Below are 20714 nucleotides of genomic sequence, written 5' to 3' on the forward strand. Positions count from 1 at the left end.
TCAGCCTACCTATTATTCCAGTTGCCCGATATTATGTCAACCTGAAGGCAAGGAGCTGCAGCAGAATATCTATTGTAGGTGTACAGTTCACATGTGAAATGGGAATCACATTTGGATCTTGAAACCGCACAGCATTCCATCAGATGCTTCCCCACCCAGCCACCTGAAGATGAAAACCAAACTACATACTAACATGTGAGCAAATTGGTTGAAAAAGGAGGTCATTCAGTCCCTCAAGTCTGCACCACCATTCGTAGGATCTGACTGTGACATTACATTCATGCACCAACATAAGCCACCACAAACCTTTGATTCTCATGTTCATCAAGAATCTATCTACACCTGCCTTAAAAGTATTGGATGACTATCCCACTGCTCTACGAGTGCATTTTTATTAATTATTTTGAAACCTTGGAATCTCAAGTTAAAAATGTGTTTTTGCCATTGGTAATGAATTATAACAGTCCCTTTTTCTACTTAAATATCTCTAACCCATAAAACCTGTTTTATGATAGGTTTTGTTTTGTAAGTGGAAGAATGTTTAGAACATGAATCTTGTGAAATATTGTTTATGAACACAGCTATTTTTCAATTATACAGGGAATACATAAAAATATGCAAGTACAAAACCACTCAATCCCCTCATTTATTCTGGATACAATGACAAAAATATTATAATTTGACAGGGCATGATATAGCTATAGTTACGGTCTGAACGCAATTTGCAGTTCTAAAATCAAATTACCATCTGGGCTCACATTAGCTCAAGCATGTTCATTTTTGCAGGACTATGATGAGCCAGATGTTCTTTTGTGCAAATTGAAAAACAGCCTTTCCTTGAAATAAAAACCAAAAGAATTGCGGATGTTGGAAATCAGAAACAAAAAACGAAATTGCTGTGAAAGCTCAGCAGATCTGGCAGCATCTGTGGAGGGAAGTCATTCCTGGCATTTCATTTTTTTTCATTTTATTTTGGAAATATGTCACTGAATTAATGTCCCAACTGACTTAAGTCAATAGGGTTACATTATGGGCATATCCAGGAGGGAAAGCAGGTTTGGATCCGATATACTCAAAATAAGAAAAAAATTATGGGGACTGGGTGGGATAGGAGTACTTGCTCAGGCCCCAGAAACAATCCTTAGCCATCCCTTTATCTGTGTGAGTTGGTTGCCCAACTCTATCTTTTACCCCATGCCAGGGTCTATTCCATTGGGTTTCTAGTGGCAGCAATCTCCCACTTCAGTTCCTGTTTCTACTCACTTGTTTTGGGCAAGTGACCAATTTTAAAATTTAACTGTGACTCATCTATTAACATCAGAAGGATCTTGTGAGCTTTCAAACTCCATCATGTACCAGTTCGAGGAATGTGACTGAAGTTAAATTTGACCTCACCTCAATTTCGATTTTCATTTGTGTAGTTAATGCGTTGTATGCGTAGTATGAATGAAAAGCGTGTTGAAGGTAAGAAAACCCCAACATTTACAGACTGATAGAATCACATGACTAATACGACCCACTATATTAGAATCTTTTATCACATAGTTATTAATGGATTAATATAGCTACTGTTGAATTAAATAATGATTCTGAAGGGATTAATACTCATGTTAATTTAGCTACATTCATTCTACTGATGTCATACTTATGTTCTAATTCTGATTATTATGCAGTACACGTTTTTGTTAACTCAGAACAGTGCTTCTTCTGTATATACTTTAGATGGTGTATCCCCTACCACCAGTTAGATCCAAGACAGAGGAAAAACAAAGGAGGATTGGTGACAGCATACTACTCAAACAACATCTACCCAGTGTCACATTCTGGTAGAGGTCATAGAGTCATTGAGATGTACAGCATGGAAACAGACTCTTTAGTCCAACTCGTCCGTGCCATCCAGTTTTCCCAACCTAATTTGACCCCATTTGCCAGCACTTGGCCCATATCTCTCTGAACCCTTCCTATTCACATACACATCCAGATGCCTTTCAAATGTTGCAATTGTACCAGCCTCCACCACTTCCTCTGGCAGCTAATTCCATATATGCACCACCCTCTGGGTGAAAACATTGCCTTTTGGATCCCTTTTATATCTTTCCACTCTCACCCTAAACCTATGCCCTCTAGTTTTGGACTCTACCCACCCCAGAGAAAAGACCTTGTCTATTTATCCTATCCATGCCCCTCATGATTTTATAAGCCTCTGTAAGGTCACCCCTCAGCCTCTGACGCTCCAGGGAAAACAGCCCCAATCTAGTCAGCCTATTTCTATAGCTCAAATCCTCCAATCCTGACAACATTCTTGTAAATCTTTTCTGAACCCTTTCAAGTTTTACAATATCCTTCCAAAACCAGAATTGCACACAATATTCCAAAAGTGGCCTAACCAATGTCTTGTACAGCCGCAACATGACCTCCCAAGTCCAATAGTTGAGTGTGGGGTGCTGGAAAAGCACAGCATCCGAAGAGCAGGAGAATCAACATTTTGGGCATAAGCCGTTCATCACTCTCAACTGTGACCTCCAGCATCTGCAGTCCTCACTTTCCCCTCCCAACTCCTATCCTCACTACTCTGACCAACAAAGAAAAGCATACTAAATGTCTTCTTCACTATCCTATCTACCTGCAACTCTACTTTCAAAGAACTATGAACCTGCACTCCAAGGTCTGTTTGTTAAGCATCAGTCCCCAGGACCAACCCATTAGATTTATAGGTCCTGCTATGATTTGCTTTTCCAAAATTCAGCATCTCTCATTTATCTAAATTAAACTTCATCTGCCGCTCCTCAGCCATTGGCCCATCTATTAAAGATCCCATTGTATTCTGAGGAAACCTTCTTCGCTATCCACTACACCTCCAATTTTGGTGTCATCTGCAAACTTACTAACTATAGCTTCTATATTCACACCCAAATCATTTATATAAATGTCGAAAAGAAATAGACCCAGCACCAATCCTTGTGGCGCACCATTGGTCACAGGCCTCCAGTCTGAAAAGCAACATTCCACCACCACCCTCTGTCTTCTACCTTCGAGCCAGTTCTGTATCAAAATGGCTAGTCCTCCCTGTATTCCATGAGATCTAACCTTACTAACCAGTTTCCCATGAGGAACCTTGTCGAACGCCTTACTGAAGTCCATATAGATCACGTCTGTCACTCTGCCCTCATAATCTTCTTTGTTACATTTTCAAAAAACTCATTCAAGTTTGTGAGACATGATTTCCCAGGCACAAAGCTATACTGACTATCCTGAACAACACTTTGCGCCAGTCTGTTACCCGCCCTTGACCTCTTTATTTCCAACTGCCACTGAGACATTGACCACCTCAACCTGTCCAATCCCCTCACCCACTCCAACCTCTCACCCTCACAATGCGCATCCTGCACTCCCTCTTCTCCAACCCAACATCACCATCACACCAGCTGACAATGGGGGTGCAGTGGTTAGATTAGATTAGATTAGATAAGATTAGATTACAGTGTGGAAACAGGCCCTTCGGCCCAACAAGTCCACACCGACCCGCCGAAGCAAAACCCACCCATACCCCTACGTTTACCCTTTACCTAACACTACGGGCAATTTAGTATGGCCAATTCACCTGACCCTGCACATCTTTTGGACTGTGGGAGGAAACCGGAGCACCCGGAGGATACCCACGCAGACACGGGGAGAACGTGCAAACTCCACACAGTCAGTCGCCTGAGGTGGGAATTGAACCCGGGTCTCTGGCGCTGTGAGGCAGCAGTGCTACCCACTGTGCCACCGTGCCGCCCACGGTAGTTTGGCGCACTGACGTCTGCACTGCTGAAACCAGGAACCAACTTGAAAACACCTCCTCCTACTGCCCCCTCGGTAATGATCTCACCTCCCATCACCAAGCCATCATCTCCCAGACCGTAGACAACCTCATCAGCTCAGGGGATCTCCCACACACGGCTTCCAACCTCATAGTTCGGGAACCCTGCACCATCCGGTTCTACCTCCTACCCAAGATCCACAAGCCTGATTACCCCGGCCGACCTGTCTTCTCAGCCTGGTCCTGCCTCACTGACTTCATCTTCACATACCTCGATACAGTCCTATCCCCCCGGTACAGGAACTCCCCACATACATTCGGTACACCATCCACGCCCTCCACCTTCTCTAAAACTTCAGTTTCTCTGGACCCCATAGCCTCATCTTCACCATGGACATCTAGTCTCTATACACCGCCATCCGTCATGATCAGGGCCTCCAAAACCTCCATTTCTTCCTCTCCTGACACCCACCAGTACCCTTCCACGGACACTCTTATCCGTTTGGCTGAACTGTTCCTCACCCTCAACAATTTCTCCTTTGAATCCTCCCACTTCCTCCAGATGAAAGGGGTAGTCATGGGCACCTTCATGGGTCCCAGCTATGCCTGTCTCTTTGTGTGCTACACTGAACAGTCTATCTTCTGCAGTTATACTGGCATGTGGGTATAACTAAGAATGCATACCATTCCCCACCTTTTCCTCAGCAACATTGATGACTGCATCAGCGTCACCTTGTGCTCCCACAAGGAGGTTGAGCAGTTCATCAACTTCACCAACACATTCCATCCCGACCTTATATTCACCTGGACCATCTCTGACACCTCTCTCCCCTTCTGACCTCTCCATCTCCATCTCCATCAACGGTGACCGACTCAACACTGACATTTTCTACAAACTCACCGACTCCCACAGCTACCTGGATTACACCTCCTCCCACTCTGCCTCCTGCAAAAATGCCACCCCTTATTTCCAATTCCTCCACATCTGCTCCCAGGAGGACCAGCTCCACTACAGAACACACCAGATGGCTTCCTTCTTTAAAGACTGCAATTTCTCCTCCCTCATGGTTGATGATGATCTCCAGCGCATCTCATCCAATTCCCACCCTGTGACCAAACACTTCAACTCCCCCTCCCACCCTGCCGAGGACATGCAGGTCCTGGACCTCCTCCATCGTTACTCCCTTACCACCTGACGCCTGGAGGAAGAACGCCTCATCTTCCGCCTCAGGGTTGTTCAATCCCATGGCATCAATGTGGACATCACCAGTTTCCTCATTTCCCCACCCCCACCTTACCCCAGTTCCAACCTACCAGCTCAGCACCATCCTCATGACCTGTCCCATCTGTCCATCTTCCTTCCCAGCTATCTGCACCACCCTCCCCTCCAACCTATTACCTTTACCCCACCTCCATCCATCAGTTGCACGCTCAGCTACCTTTCCCCCAGCCCCACCCCCTTCCATTTATCTCTCTACCCCCTAGGCTCCCAGCCTCATTCCTGATGAAGGGCTTATGCCCGACATGTCAGTTTTCCTGCTCCTTGGATGCTGCCTGATCTGCTGTGCTTTTCCAGCACCACACACTTGACTCTAATCTGCATTACTCACTTTTGCCGAGTTGATTTTATCCCTAATCAATCCTTACCTTTCCAAATACATGTAAATCCTGTCCCTCAGGACTTGATGGGCTGAATGGCCTTACTTCCACTCCTATGTCTTATGGTCTTAAAATACTCATTTAGTATCTTCCCCATCTCCTGTGGCTCCACATATATGCTGCTTTGCTGATTTTTGAGGAGCCCTATCCTCTCCCTAGTTACCCTTTTGATCTTTTTATAAAAACCCTTTGGATTCTCCTTATCCCTATTTGCCAAAGCTATCTCATGTCCCCTTTTCGCCCTCCTGATTTCCCTCTTAAGTATACTCTTACTGCCTTTATACTCTTCTAAGGATTCATTCAATCTCCCCTGTCTATACCTGATATATGCTTTCTTCTTTATCTTCACCAAAATTTCTCTAGTCATCCAGCATTCCCTATATCTACCAGCCTTTCCTTTCACCCGAACAGGAATATCCTGTCTCTGGACTCTCGTTATCTCATTTTTGAAGACTTGACATTTTCCATCTGTCCCTTTACCTGTGAACATCTGCCCCCAATCAGCTTTTGAAAGTTCTTATCTAACACCGTCAAAGTTAGCCTTCCTCCAATTTAGAACTTCAGCTTTTAGATCCGGTCTATCCTTTTCCATCACATTTGGAAGTAGGTTTGTTCACTGAGCTGAAAGGTTCATTTCCAGACATTTTGTGTGCTACACTGAAGTAGGTAACATCTTCAGTGGACCTTATGCGAAGCAATGCTGAAAATTCCTGCTTTCTATTTATGTGTTTGGGTTTCTTTGGGTTGGTGATGTTATTTCCTGTGGTGAAGTCACCCTCTGTTCCTTTTCTCAGAGGGTGGTAGATGGGGTCTAACTCGATGTGTTTGTTGATAGGGTTCCAGTTGGAATGCTATGCTTCTAGGAATTCTCATGCGTGTCTTTGTTTGGCTTGTCCTAGGATGGATGTATTGTCCCAGTCAAAGTGGTGTCCTTCCTCATCCATATGTGAGGATACTCGTGAGAGAGGGTCATGTCTTTTTGTGGCTAGTTGGTGTTCATGTGTACTGGTGACTAGTTTTCTGCCTGTTTGTCCGATGTAGTGTTTGTTACAGTCCTTGCACGGTATTTTGTAAATGACGTCAGTTTTGCTCATTGTCTGTAGAGGGTCTTTCAAGTTCATTAGCTGCTGTTTTAGTGTGTTGGTGGGTTAGTGGGCTACCATGACGCCAAGGGGTCTGAGTAGTCTGGCAGTCATTTCCGAGATGTCGTTGATGTAGAGGAGAGTGGCTAAGGTTTCTGGACATGTTTTGTCTGCTTGTTTGGGTTTGTTACTGAGAAATCAGCAGACTATGTTCATTGGGTACCCATTCTTTTTGAATACACAGTATAGGTGATTTTCCTCTGCTCTGTGTAGTTCCTCTGTGCTGCAATGTGTGGTGGCTCATTGAAACAATGTTCTAATGCAGCATAGTTTGTGGATGTTGGGATGATTGCTTCTGTTGTTCAATATTTGGTCTGTATGTGTTGTTTTTCTATAGACGCTGGTTTGAAGTTCCCCACTGGCTGTTCGCTCTACTGTGACATCTAGGAATGGCAGTTTGTTGATATTTTCCTCCTCTTTAGTGAATTTTATGCCAGTAAGAGTATTATTGATGGTCTTGAAGGTTTCCTCTAACTTGTTTCGTTTAGTGATGACAAAGGTGTCATCCACGTGGCGGACCCAGAGTTTGGGTTGGATGGTTGGCAGAGCTGTTTGCTGAAGTCTCTGCATTACTGCCTCTGCTAAGAACCCTGATATCAGAGATCCCATGGGTGTTCCATTGGTTTGTCTGTAAGTTTCTTTGTTGAAACGTCTGGAAATGAACCTTTCAGCTCAGCGAGCAAACCTACATCCAAAACCTCAACCTGAGCTACAAATCTTCTCAAAACTCGCTTTTCCATCACTGTTTTAAAACTAATAGAATTATGGTCACTGGCCCCAAAGTGCTGCCCCACACACCTCAGTCATCTGCCCTGCCTTACTTCCCAAGAGTAGGTCAAGTTTTGCACCTTCTCCAGTAGGTACACCCACATACTGAATCAGAAAGTTTTCTTGTACACACTTAACAAATTCCTCTCCATCTAAACCCCGAACACTATGGCAGTCCCAGTTGATATTTCGAAAGTTAAAATTCCCTGCCATAACCACCCTATTATTCTTCCAGATAACAGATCACATTACAAATTTGTTTCTCAATTTCCCTCTGACTATTAGGGGGTCTATAATACAATCCCAATAGATGATCATCCCCTTCTTATTTCTCAGTTCCACCCAAATAACTTCCCCGGATGTATTCCCAGGAATATCCTCCCTCAGTGCAGCCGTAATGCTATCCCTGATCAAAAATGCCACTCCACCTCCTGTTGTTGCCCCCTTGTTCTCCTTCCGATAGCATTTGTATCATGGAAGATTAAGCTGCCAGTCCTGTCCATCCCTGACTCACGTTTCTGTAACTGCAATCGTATCCCAGTCCCATGTTCCTAATCATGCCCTAAGTTCACCTGTCTTACCTGTTAGGCCTCTTGCATTGAAGTAAATGCAGTTTAATTTATCAGTCCTACCTTGTTTTCTGCTTTGTTCCTGCCTGCCCTGACTGTTTGATTTGTTCCCTTTCCCAACTATACCAGTCTTAGATTGATCTTTTTCTTCACTATTTCCCTGGGTCCCACCACCCCCACCCCCAATCTTACTAGTTTAAATCCTCCCAAGCAGCTCTAACAAATCTCCCTGCCAGTATATTAGTCCCCTTCCAATTCAGGTGCAATCCATTCTTTTTGTACAGGTCACTTCTATCCCAGAAGAAATTCCAATGATCCAAAAATGTGAATCCTGCTCCCCTGCACCAACTCCTCAGCCATGCGTTCATCCGCTCTATTCTCCTTTTCCTACCCTCACTAGCTCCTAGCACCAGGAGTAATACAGACATTACTACCCTCGAGGACCTCCTTTTTAAAATTCCTGCATAACTCTGTATTCCTGCATAACTCTCCCTTCAGAATCTCATCTTTTTCCTTTCCTATGTTGTTGGTTCCAATACATACAATGACCTCCTGCTTTGAGAACATTCTGCACCCTCTCTGAGTTATCCTTGAACCTGGCACCAGGGAGGCAGCACACCATTCTGATGTTTAGCTGCTGGCCGCAGAAATGTCTGTCCATGCCTCCGACTAGAGAGTCCCCTATCACACTCGATCGCTTGGAACCCAACATACCCCTCATTACATTAGAGCCTGCCTTGATACCAGAAACCTGGCTGTTTGTGCTACATTCCCTGAGAGTCCATCACCCCCTATATTTTCCAAAACAGCATACTTGTTTGAAATGGGGGTGGCCACAGAAGAGTCCTGCACTACTTGTCTATCCCTCTAACTTTTCTGGAATTAACGCATCTACCTGACTGTATGTGCGGCTTTTCTCCCTTCCTTTAACTGCCACTCATCACACCCTCTAGCTCTTGTAAATTCCTCATTGCCTCTAACTGCCGCTCCAACCAATCCATGCGATGTGATAGGATTTGCACCCAAAGACACTTTCTGCAGACATAATCATCAGTAACATGGAAACTCTCCCTAAACTCTCACATCTGACAGGAAGAGAATATCACTCTAATAAAGGCTATCTTTGCTCCTTCACAATCTACAGTCCTCTTATTTGACGGCAAAGATTGCCACTAAGCTCCTGATTGGCTTCATTACAGCCTTGATTCAAACATGGACGGGGTAACCCGGGGAAGGTGTTCTTGCTGCATTCTGAGATCCGCAGTCAGTGCTATTTTTGCTGCCATATGCATAATCTTGTCCTCCCTCCCCATCAGTACTGCCTCACACTACTTCAAAGCTGTCCAACACTTCAGTTCAACTTCATTCTTCAGCTCAAAGAACAAAGAAAATTTACAGCCCAGGAACAGGTGCTTTCACCCTCGAAGCCTGAGCCGATACAAATTCACTGTCTCAACCTATCACCCAATTCCTAAGCATCTGTATCCCTCTGCACCCCACCTACTTATGCATCTGTCCAGATGTACCTTAAACGAATCTACGTCCCTGCCTCTACTACGTCTGCTAGCAACGCATTCCAGGCACTTACCACCCTCTGTCTAAAGTACTATCCCCCTTAAACTATTCACCTCTCACTTTGAACATGTGACCTCTTGTTATTGAATCCCTCACCCTGGGAAAAAGCTTATCTCTATTTACCCTGTCTATACCCTTCATGATTTTGTAGACCTCAATCAGGTACCCCCTCAATCTAATTTTTCCTATTGAAAACAATCCTAACCTACTCAACCTCTCTTCATAGCTAGCACCTTCCATACCAGGCAACATTCTTCGTAAACCTTCTCTGAACCCTCTCCAAAGCGTCCACCTCCCTTTGGTAATGTGGCGACCAGAACTGTACACAGAACTCTAAATGCGGCCAAACCAAAGTCTTGAACAAAATTTTAACAAGAAATGTTTTTTCTTCCTTTCAAGTATTAAGGAATACAAACTGTAACAACTCGGTGGTACCCATGGCCCTCTGGTAAATTACTCACCTGCAGTTCCCTTTGACTCCATCCATTCCTCTAATTCCACCTCTTGTTGGGTATTTACCATACCTTCTCGCCCTCCTCTCTTCCAATGCTTAACGATCTGTACTCAGCAAAGTACTTAGTTCTGTCCTCACCTCAATGAATTTTACGTAGGACAAGATGTCAAACCCATCTTCCATAGTCTTCACTTCTATGCCCATTTCTGTGGGCATGAATTCTCTCCCTATCCCAAAGACTCTTTCACCCGTCTCCAACACTGTCCCTTCTCCTGAACCCCCTGGTCTCTTACCTGTATTCAAACTGGTCATTGAGAACTGTCAACATGACATTAGTCACCTTAATTTTTCTGCTCTGCTTATCCATTCTGTCTCCCTCTGAACTTACTGCTCTCTGTATTCTCTGATCCAACCCTGACTTTATAATCAAGCCTTCTGACAAAGATGGTACTGCTGTTGTCTGGTGTGCTGACCTCTACATAGCATAGGTTAAGTGGTGGGTCTCCCTTGGACCATGACCCCACCATTGAACATCCAAGCTGTTCTATGACCGTCACTAACTTCACCTCATCTGGGGTCTCCCTGCAATAGCTTCCTACCTCTTCTTCTCCTTACCTCGTACACCCTGCTTCTACCTCCTTCTTAAAATCAACAAACAGGACTGCCCGCACAGATCCATTGTTTCAACCCATTCCTCTCCCGAGGAACTTATTTTTCCTAACTGAACTCGATTTTCTCTCCCCTTGTCCAGTCCCTTCCTACTGACATTCGAGATTTGTGTGACACTTTACATCACTTTCTCGGTTTCCAGTTTGTGGGCATGAGCTGCCTCCTTTTCACCATGGACGTGCAATTCCTTTACATGTCCATCCCTGTCAGATGGTCTTTGATCTTTCAGCTCCTTCCTGGAAAGAAGGCCTGAACCACCCCCTCCTCCGCCACCACCTTCCTCTGCCAGCCCCAGCTCAGACAAATAGTAAATGATACCAGGAGTGGTTATCTGTAAAATTCTGCATTGGTTGTGATGTGGATCTGCTCCCACCATGAAGAGAAGAAATCCACAAAATCCAGAAGAAAACAAAATCTAGCAACTGAGTTTATGACTTGAAGAGTATTTATTACTCTATAAAGAAGACAGAGGAAATCAATTAAGAGCTGAAATGCAATTAATGACAATTGAAGAAATAGCAAAAAGCAAGCTCAATACTTTCACAGGTAAACCTAATTCTGAAGCTGGTAAGAAGCGCTGGGCATGAGTGTGGGCTAGGAAGACCGAAAAGCTAATCCCACTTGGAAGCACAGATGCCTTCGTGATGGAGGCTTTGCAAGAAATAACTGAAGGCTCCAGAAGGAAAAGTTAGACATACCAAGGAGAAAGAGGAATAATTTTATGCAAAAAGACCAAAAAGGAATGTACGGAAATGTAAAGGAGAGTTCTCATTTCTCACAACAATTGGCTGCATGAGACCCAGCTGCAAGAAACAGTGAAAGGGCCAGGAAGGAAATTTAGATTAAGGCTCCTGAATCAGGAAGGCCTTAGAGTGTAATGTACAAGCAACGTTAAAGAAACCTGATTAAAAGTCTGGCAAAGGAAGAAAGGTCAGGAAAAGAATATTAGCTCAAAGACCAGCAAATTTAACGTAAGATTGAAATGGTAGGGATTTAAAATACCTTTACAATTATAAACTAAATTATCACACTAAGAAATTAAAAAGGTAATGCTGCCTAACAGATTCAAGGTCTATGAAGGATAATGCAGAACACAAATGTGGGCTTGGAGGTGACTGTTCTTAAGATACTACATTGTTTCAAAATTAAACACCAAGATTAAAGTTGAGCAGGTGAATGCACTATTACATTTAGTGGGTCTGATTGCAGATGGTGTCATAACAAGCAGACCATCAAAGAGAGCGCAGAAACTTTTGAAGATGGCCTTAAAACATTTGTCAATTGCTTCAATTTAAGAACAAATAAAAGTTTTGAACAAGAAAGATTTAACAGAAGAATTCAGCTTCTGTAAGAATTCACAAACAATTTCATTAACGACCTCTACAGATTAATGAAAAACTGTGATTATGGATATTTGAAACAGTGACATCAGAACTCATATGAGACAGAATTGCTGTTGGAATTCAGAACAATGTAAGTACTCATGCTTACATTTATAAAAGATAGTATAACACCTACCATCATCAGAAAAAATGTGTGCATTCGATGAGTTACTTCAGTTGGAGAAAATGGCCAAGATGTTCCTCAGGAAATTGCTGATCCAGACAGGCCAGAGGAGACGGAAGTTATTTATGTCAATAGACTGTTGATTTTCTGCTTGATACAGGAGCAAATGACATTGTTCTGTCAGGCCAGTTACCATAGCTGAAAAAGCAGAAGTTGCAATGTATAGAGATAAGAATATACAGCACAGGATAACTGCCAGAAACATAAGAATGCTACAAGTCACTTTTGAAATTAAAATCATACATACATACATACAAGCAACTTCACCTTTGAGCCTGCATGAATACCTTGACAACAATTTCATCAATTGGGGAGATCGACAATCACCTATCAACAATTAGTCCAGAAACAAGCAGCTGTCCAAGCACTGTTCCAGGAACAATCAACCAGTCAAGGGACAACCAGCCTCCTGGCAGAACACAAACACATGAAACGATCCAATGAGGTTCCTTATATAGATGTACAAGAGCTGTTTAACATTGTCAATGTAGAGGAACTCACAATTTCACACCATTGGTGGAAACATTCCATCTCTTGGGTTGCAGGTTCACAGTTCCTTAAAGATGGAGTTACAGGTGGACAGGTAGTGAAGAAGATGTTTAGTACTCTTGACTTTATTAGTCAGAGCATTGAAAATAGAAGTTTGGATGCCAAGTCACGGCTATACAGGACATTAGAGTCATAGAGATGTACAGCATGGAAACAGACTCTTTGGTCCAACTCGTCCATGCCGACCAGATATCCCAACCCAATCTAGTCCCACCTGCCAGCACCCGGCCCATATCCCTCCAGACCTTTCCTATTCATATACCTATCCAAATGCCTTTTAAATATTGCTATTGTATCAGCCTCCACCACTTCCTCTGGCAGCTCATTCCATACACGTACCACCCTCTGTGTGAAAACGTGGCCCCTTAGGTTTCTTTTATATCTTTCTCCTCTCACCCTAAACCTATGCCCTCTAGTTCTGGACTGCCCAACTCCAGGGAAAAGACTTTGTCTATTTATCCTATTCATGCACCTCATGATTTTGTAAACTTCTATAAGGTCACCCTTCAACCTCCGATGCTCCAGGGAAAACAGCCCCAACCTGTTCAGCCTCTCCCTGTAGCTCCAACCCTGGCAACATTCTTGTAAATCTTTTCTGAACCCTTTCAAGTTTCACAACATCTTTCTGATAGGAAGGAGACCAGAATTGCATGCAATATACCAACAGTGGCCTAACCAATGTCCTGTACAATCGCAACATGACCTCCTACCTCCTGTATTCAATACTCGGACCAATAAAAGAAAGCATAACAAACGCCTTCTTCACTATCCTATCTACCTGCGATTCCACTTTCAAGGAGTTATGAATCTGCACTCCAAGGTCTCTTTGTTCAGCAACTCTCCCTAGGACCTTACCATTAAGTGTATAAGTCCTGCTAAGATTTGCTTTCCCAAAATGCAGCACCTCGCATTTATCTGAATTAAACTCTATCTGTCACTTCTCGGCCCAGTGGCTCATCTGGTCAAGATCCCGTTGTAATCTGAGGTAACTTTCTTCACTGTCCACTACACCTCCAATTTTGGTGTCATCTGCAAACTTACTAACTGTACCTCTTATGCTCACATCCAAATCATTTATGTAAATGACCAAAAGTAGTGACCCAGCACTGATCCTTGTGGCACTCCACTGATCACAGGGCTCCAGTCTGAAAAACAACCCTCCACCACCACCCTCTGTCTTCTACCTTTGAGCCAGTTCTGTATCCAAATGGCTAGTTCTCCCTGTATTCCGTGAGATCTAACCTTGCTAACCAGTCTCCCATAGGGAACCTTGTCGAACGACTTACTGAAATCCATATAGATCTCATCTACCGCTCTGCCCTCATCAATCTTCTTTGTTACTTCTCCAAAAAACTCAATCAAGTTTGTGAGACATGATTTCCCAGGCACAAAGCCATGTTGACTATCCCTAATCAGTCCTTGCCTTTCCAAATACATGTGCATCCTGTCCCTCAGGATTCCCTCCAACAACGTGCCCACCACCGACATCAGGCTCACTGCTGTATAGTTCCCTGTCTTGTCCTTACCACCCTTCTTAAACAGTGGCACCACATTAGCCAACCTCCAGTCTAGTTCGGCTACTTTTGGAACACTGTGTCCAGTTCTGCTATTGGAAAGATGTTGTTAAACTTGAAAGAGTGCAGAAAAGATTTACAAGGATGCAACCTGAGTTGAGGCTTTGAGTTATAGGGAGAAGCCGAACAGGCTGGGGCTAGTTTCCCTGAAGCTTTGGAGGTTGAGGAGTGACTTTTCAGAGGTTTATAAAATCATGAAGGGCACAAATAGGATGAATTGCCAAAACCTTTTCCCAGGGTAGGGAGGTCCAAAATTAGTCCATAGTTTAAGGTGAGAAGGGAAAGATATAAAAAGGAGGTAAGGGGCAACTTTTTCACACAGATGGTGGTGCATCTATGCAATGAGCTGCCAGAGGAAGTGGTGGAGGCTGGTGCAATTGCAACATTTAAAAGGCATCTGGATAGATATATGAATAGGAGGGGTTTAGAGACATATGGACCAAATGCTGGCAAATGGGATTAGATGAATTTAGGATATCTGGTTGGCATGGATGGGTTGGATTGAGGGGTCTGTTTCTGTGCCATACAATCCTATGACACTATGACTCTATCTTCTAAAACAGAACAGTGACAGAGATAATGGTGACTGAGGATCTGAATATGTTTATTTCACCAGACCTAGAATAGGTAATTGAAAACATCCAGCCTGATCAACAATTTGAGAGATAAACTGCACATAACTTCATTGGAAACAGACCAATTCTCTTTGAAATCCAAGGCACAAAAGAAGAAACTGCCTGGCCTATGCATTCAAGGAAATTGAAAGTAATTGCCTGATCTCGAAATTCAGGATACCACACGTTGAAATAAGTCAACTGACCAGGCAGATATAAAGGTCTGCCAAATAAAATAAGGGACCCTCTGTGTGAAGGATATCCAGTGGAGAAATAGTTCACAAATCAGAACCAGGATCAACGGTCCTCAGGCAACACACGTGTAATTCTTCCAAGTCTGAGAAAAGTGAAATCACCGGATTGCCTGCATTTCTGAAGCCAGAGACTTGGGTGAGATGAAGTGGTGTTAAACGTAATATAGTTATATATTACATGCATGTATAATATATGTGATTATATAATATGTTATTTAGAAGGAGAAAAAGTCTTGGGGAAGATGTTATAGAAAGTAATGGTTCTGGAGGGGGTAATTTCATGTTCAATTGACTCTACCCATTTTACAGAGAAGGTCATAGAGGTCTATAGCATTGGCAAAGGCACCTCTGACCCATCAACTCTGCATCGGTTAGAAACAAACATCTAACTATTCTAATCCCATTTTCCAGCACTTGGCCTATAGCTTTGTGTGCCTTAGCAGATGTTATACACAGATAGTGGATGGAGACAAGATATTCTATTCTAATTTTGATGAACAGCAGATGTATCTGTACCTGCTCCCTAAAGGCCTAGTAATTGTGCCTAAGTGTAGAGATACTTATTGCTATCATGCAATAAATCTTTCTGTTATCTGCGAACAATGCTTCTTCTGTAGATGCTCTACAGATGGCCTATTTTCTCCTAGTAAACACTAGATAGGCCTATCCTCTTCCACTAATCACTAGATAGGCCCAGGCCAAAGCAAATTGGCTCAAACAACTCTTATCTAATACAACATACCAGTAAAGGTGGCAAATATCATGAGATTTCAGGCATGGGCATCTGAGAAAATACTGCATCTTTCCTGCAAGATTCTTTCAACAGGAAGGTTCAACTAAACACCTACAAATGGTGTGGCTGAAACACAATCAAAACAGAACCAATGATGCAGGTTATAACACTGAATTGCATTATTGCCATCATAGGGAAACATTTTGAGCATGTAGAGATTGGAATGAGGTCACCCAGGTGGACCTCGGAATTAGGGTTGGTAACCTGGTTCAATCGGGGGCCGTGGCTGACAGATAGAAACAGGAATGTCAGGGGTTCTGTACACTCTAGAAGCCAGTGTTACGACACAGGGTAAACCCCTCTGCTAATTTAAACTCAACACACAGAGAAGTTCACCTCACTCCGTAACCTGCTAAATTTCAATAGGCAAAGAAATATCCCAGATTTCAGTATTTAAAGTAAAAATTAACAATTTTATTCTTTAAATCCAAAAGAGAACATTAGAACCACTATTTACAACTGCTTTCTCTTAAACCTGTATTTTACCTCCCACTCTACAATACTAGTCCAATAAAAAGCCCTCGATTAAGATTTACAAAAAAAACATCACGCTTCAAAACCAGTCAGCTTTGTAGATTCTCTTTTGTAGATTTTCCTCAGTAGATTTCTTTAGGTCAGCTTCGGTGTTCTGCTGTACAAATGTCTAATGGAGAGATACCTTTCAGAGAGCTCTTCAGCTAGCAGTCTATACGTGTTGGTGTTCTTGGCAGTTTTCCCTCTAACTGTTCAAAATGTCCGGTTTTATACCCCCAAAACATTGGATCATTTCATTGGTTTGATGTCATCAAAACACTAAATTCAAATTTAATTTGAGTTTGGTATCTGGAGCATAATTTAAACCGATTGGCCGAAATTGAATTTGTGTTTGTTCCTTGGCAATGCAATTCCAGCTATTTGTTTCAATCAAGTGTTACATTGTTACCTTGTTCAGCACTCTCTGTGCTTCCAGTCAGTCCTTGCTAGCTTCCTTTCTCTCTTAAAGGTGCAGTCCATGCCTACACCTTCATAACACCAGCTAAGCACATGTAAATAAAGGGTGACTTCGTGTCGGGATACCGGCCTTCATGGTTTTCAGTGGTGACGGGAGTGGGATGCCAACATAACCACATTTTTGGGGCACTGCCCAGAGTGTCAACAAGGTCAAAAATTACTGCCATCAACTCCTCCCTTGTGGAAATGGCTGAGTAAACCCTGGACTTAGTTTTGCATTGACTAAACCAGTCTTTTCATGGGCTCTATCTTCTTAGTCATTGTGAACACCCATTCAAAGTAGTTGAATATACATAGAATTCATTTGTCAAACATGGGGACAACAATTGAAAAGGTACAAGCATCTTTTGCAATACATGAGCTCCTGGAGATGTTGGCCACAGACAACAGGCCATCATTTACCACCAAGGAACTTGAGTACTTCCTACAGCCAGTTGGCATTTGGTACGTAAGGACAGCTCCATACCACCCATTGTCCAATAGCCTGGCAGAAAGAGCAGACTCAAAGGAACAGCTACAGCTTCACTCAGTGCCAAACTGTACTGGTTCCTGTTTTGATTATAGGACCACTCCTCACACAACTACAGAGACTTCTCCAGCAGAGTTGCTAATGGTTAAACCTCATCTTCCTGATCATGGGATGGGAGATGTAAAACGACGTCAGGAACGCCAATACTGGACCTTGTTCCAATCATAACATCCCTCCCCTTCTAAGTCCTGGGACATGGGACCTTTTTTTCCCCTGTAGCTTCTCCTGGGGTGTTTTTACAACAAGTCCAGATGTATATGTACCTGCTCCCTAAAGTCCTAGTAATTGTGCCTAAGTGTAGAGGTACTTGTTGCCTCTTCTGTAGATGCCTCTCCTATAGATGCTCTACAGATGGTGTGTCTGCAAGCAAGAGAGGCAGTTTACTTCAGGGGACGAAATTTGGTGCCGAAACCACGAGAATGGCCCTGCATGGGTAAGAGACATGTTCAATGTAAGGTCAGGTCCTGTGATGTACAAATTTTGGGTAGGAGAGGTAGTCCTGAATAAGCATGTGGACCACATGAAAGCTGTAATCTTGCAAATGGGGCAGAAGCAAAACAAACCCAACCCATCAGATCATCTGGCAAAACTGGCAGAATCTGTGGGATCTCCCCTTCTGCTGAGCATCAAAGAAACCTCTTAGGATGAAATGGATGTGGCAGATGTCACAGTTTTGATGCTGTTACCACCTGAAGAAAAAGATGAATTTCTTCCAAGATGCTCCGGGCACAAGAGTCGGGCCATGGTCAAGTTCACATTGTCAGTAGCTGAGGCAGAGTTGGAGGAACCGGACTAGTTGCAAAAACGCCCTAGGAGAAGCTACAGGTTAAAAAAAGGGCCTACGTCCCAGGACTTAGAGGGGGAGGGATGTTGTAATTGGAACAAGGTCAGCCAGCTGGACCTCTTGGAATATAAGTTCCCTGATTGGGCTGTTAACCTGGTCCAATCAGGGATCCCTGGCTGAAAGATATAAACAGGACTATCAGGGATTCTGTTCACTCTAGGAGCCAACTCTGAGCTAGCTGGGTCAGTGTCATGCATTATGCATGTGTAAAGAAAGGGTGACTTGTTGATGGGAAAGATTAAGAAAAACTGTGGCAGTAAACCCTGATGAGGACTATTTTTCTTCTGATGGAGGAAATGACTGCAGCTGTTGGGTAGCACAGTGTCTCAGTGGTTAGCACTGCTGCCTCACCTGGGTTTGATTCCAGCCTCAGGCAACTGTCTGTGTGGAGTTTGCACAGTCTCCCTGTGTCTGCTTGGGTTTCCTCCAGGTGCTCTGGTTTCTTCCCACAGTCCAAAGATGTGCAGATCAGGTGGATTGGCCATGCTAAATTGTCCATGGGATATTAGGCTAGATGGATTAGCCATGGGAAATGTAGGGGTAGGAGTCAGTTTGGGACATCCTACAGAGGGATGGTGTGGACTTGATGGTCCAAATGGCCTGTTTCCACTCTATAGGGACTCAATTTAAAAAACACTATTTTCATCAGTCAGAGTAAGTGGTAATGACTGGGCAGCTAGCAAAATGTGATTCAGCCTTCTACAAAATGTCAGTAGGCAGCCTTCTTCTGAGGAGTTCCTCATCTATTGCTTAATACAGGAAGTCAGAACTCAGTTCAAACTAAGTTAGTTTCCAAAAAAAGTATAAACTATTTTTATTTTTTAATTCCACAAGCAAGTAAGACCTCAAGTAGCATATGAGTTTCTAGAATTTCACGTGAAATGAAATTATATGTTTGGTTTAATCCAATTAAGCATGAAAGTTAGGCAATTCAGCATACATTCAACTTTAGTAATGTTTTGCTTCAGAACTCAATGGGGGTAGCAAATGCTTAAAGGGAGTTGCTTTCATTTCCTCAGTGCATGCACAGCTATATCGAAAATCACACCTAACTATTTCCCACAGCAACATTTTAATGAAGCAAGCATGTTAAAAAAAATTAGGTTTACAGTCATAATCACTCTGGTTTGTCTTATGACTGACTGTAGATGTCATAATTTGAACAGCAAAATTTTCTCTTCTTGCTTCATTTTCATCTAAGTATTTTTACAGGACATTAAAAAGGGAACTAAATTTCCCGCTTCCATTACAACATAATGTTTATTTTACATGGTGAGTGGTTAGGATTTGGAATGCACTGTTTGAGAGTGTGGGGGAGGCAGGGTCTGTCGAGACTTTCTAAAGAGAATTTTCTAAACATTATCTGAAAAAGGAAAAATTGCAGATCTACAGGGAAATGTCAGGGGAGTGGCAACAAATGAATTACTCCTTCAGAGGGCGAGTACAGACAAAATGGACAAAATCTTTTGAACATGGCTAATGTTTTTATAGGACAGTAGATTTACCAGGATGCTGCCTGGACTGGAGGACATGTCTTGTGAAGAAAGGTTGAGGGAGCTAGAACTTTTCTCTCTGGAGCGAAGAAGGATGAGAGGTGATTCGATAGAGGTGTACAGGATGATGAGAAGCATAGGTAGAGTGGATAGCCAGAGACTTTTTCCCAGGGTGGAAATGACTACCACAAGGCAGTATAACTTTATGGTGGTTGAAGGAAGGTTCGGGGAGATGTCAGAGGTCAGTTCTTTACACAGAGAATGGTGGTTGCATGAAATGCACTGCCAGCAGTGGTAGTAGAGTCAGATACATTAGGGGCTTTTAAGCGACTCTTGAATAGGCACATGGAAGATAGTGCAACGAAGGGTTTGTAGGTTAGTCTGCTCTTAGAATAGGAATAAAGGTCAGCACAACATCGGGGCCTGTACTTTGCTGTACTGTTCTATGTTCTATGTTCATCATCACCACAGCCCACAGGTGTAATTTTGTTAGTCAAAACCTGAAAACATATGTGTTTGCAAACACAACTACATGTACAAGACTTGTGCTTGATGGGGTAAACTTTTTTAAAGTTCTAGTAAGTACATGTGTTGTGCTAATTTAGCTTCTTCAGAAATTAGCCTTATTTTTGCACAAATGTTTGTAGTTTTTATGTGAAGCCATCACAAGTCATTCAGATCATGGGAAATCTCGTTCATATGCACCTTTGCAATCAATTTATTCCAGTGTTAGGGGTGAAGTTTTCTCACATACAACTGCTCACGAGAAGACCCATATGCAGGCTGCTTCTTGCAGTTAATGCTTACAATGCTCAGGGTAAAATCTGTCCATACTCAACAATTCATGGAAGTCTCATACATTTGCAGGCACCC

Source organism: Chiloscyllium plagiosum, unplaced genomic scaffold, assembly GCF_037043375.1.
Source record: "Chiloscyllium plagiosum isolate Xiang-an unplaced genomic scaffold, Cpla_swu_hap1 HiC_scaffold_15, whole genome shotgun sequence".
Lineage (NCBI taxonomy): Eukaryota > Metazoa > Chordata > Chondrichthyes > Orectolobiformes > Hemiscylliidae > Chiloscyllium > Chiloscyllium plagiosum.